This window comes from Triticum aestivum, chromosome 7A (assembly GCF_018294505.1).
Source record: "Triticum aestivum cultivar Chinese Spring chromosome 7A, IWGSC CS RefSeq v2.1, whole genome shotgun sequence".
In the NCBI taxonomy this organism is placed as follows: Eukaryota; Viridiplantae; Streptophyta; class Magnoliopsida; order Poales; family Poaceae; genus Triticum; species Triticum aestivum.
Window position 1 is genome coordinate 527297402 of NC_057812.1, and position 1921 is coordinate 527299322.

The window sequence follows — 1921 nt, forward strand, 5'->3', positions numbered from 1 at the left end:
CTTTAAAAGAAATGCCACAGTCGGGCGTCTGAGCGACACCACATAAAGGGCTTTAAAAGAAATGCCACAGTCGGGCGTCTGAGCGACACCACATAAAGGGCTTTAAAAGAAACAATCATAGTGAATATCCCGGAGGTAGAACCATCCCAGAGATACTCGATAATAACAATAATATCATGGGTTAGTCAACAATAATAATAATCATAATTATCACAAGTCACAGGTAGTAGTTCCAGTTCTGGTTAATAGTTTCACCTCCGAAGACCGACACTAAGATCGACACCTGACACATCCCAGACTGTAAATTCCTTAACCATGGACACGGCTATTCGAATAGGTTTATTCTCTGCAGAGGGTGTACTCTTTACCCACGAGTAACAGATTTCTTTAGTCCATCGGGACTAATTCCGTCTACGGTCTTTTTGTTGAAAACATACCTAACATGCACACACCAGCTTATCTCACACGTGTCTGGAATCACCCACGACACCTGTTAAGCAAACTCTAAGTGGGGAGGCTACAACCTCGCGTAGCATGGGATCAAATTTATATCGCGCGCTCTAAGGGGTGGCCTCCCCTCTCGGTCCCAACCGGAAACACCCATGCCCCCGGACCAGGTGGCCTGCCTACCAGCTACAACCGGTATCTTCCACCATGGCCTCTCTGTACGGTGTGTGCTAGAAAGAGGTTGACAACTTACTGAACCGTACTCTACTTGCTGTAGAGACGAGTGGTAGTACGAAACAAGTATGGGGATTACTGGCACAAGACTCGATCTACGGTCAACTCAGGAGGTTTAAGTATTCCCTGCATGATTAGTATGACGAATATATTTCAACCAACAGAGTCACCGCTCATATTACCTTGCCATGCCATACCAGACATAACCGTCCCGACGGAGACCGGCGACAAACTCATGCCTACCCAAGGCAGAGGTTTTCCCCGGGTTCCTGCAGGTATGCATGCAAGGCACATGAGGGTGATTATCATCACAGGTGTGTCCATTTCCAACAGCATGGAAATCAATAACATGCACCCATGCATATGATCATATCACATGAAATAACAAGTTTCTCCAGAGTGAGGTGATGTTTTGAACGTGTCATCGAACACACAAAAATATTATGCCGGGGTTCAGAATGCTTTCCTTCAATGTGTGGAAAGACAGGGTGCACTCCAAAACTTGAAATATTTCTCCTCTCTTCAAAAATCCTATTTTAGCAATATAAAAGAATTAACACTGTCACATCCCTAGCTTCAGGCATTGCTCTAGGTTAGCTTCATGTGTGCATCATGTCTATATTTTTGAAACTTGAATTGAGGAATATTGGAAGCCTCAAAACCCTAAATAAAAGAGGGGCAAAAACCCTAGAAATCTTATTCATTGCTCCAAAAGGCTCTTCTTAAATGTTTGATAAATTTTGGTAAGGGTTCTGGTCCCAACCAAAATATTGAACATTTTTAAGGATTTATTTTTGGGACTTTGAATTTAAATCATAGCTATTTGAATTGGACTTATATCTACTGTTAAATAAATATAGGTCCAATAATTCTGAAATATTTTTGTGGAGCATTGTTTTAATTCTTTTAGCTCCCAAGAATATTGTCAGAAGCAAAATAAATTGAATTGGTTTCAAAACCAAATTCAAAACAAACCTGCAAAATAGAAAACAGAGTTAAAACAAAACAGAGAGAAAAATAATAATAATAAGAGTAAAGCCTACCTGGCCTCACCCGCGCAGCCCACCAGCCGGCCCAGTTCCCCCCCCCTGGCCGGCCCAGCCCACCTTCCCCCCTTGTCCTCTTCTTCCTCTGCCAGTAGGCAGAGGCGAGGCATGGCACGCGCCCGAAGAGCGCTGGCCACCTCCTGCTTCGCCGTGGCAGCCTCCCCGACTCCCTCGCGACGCCACGGAGCCGCCCT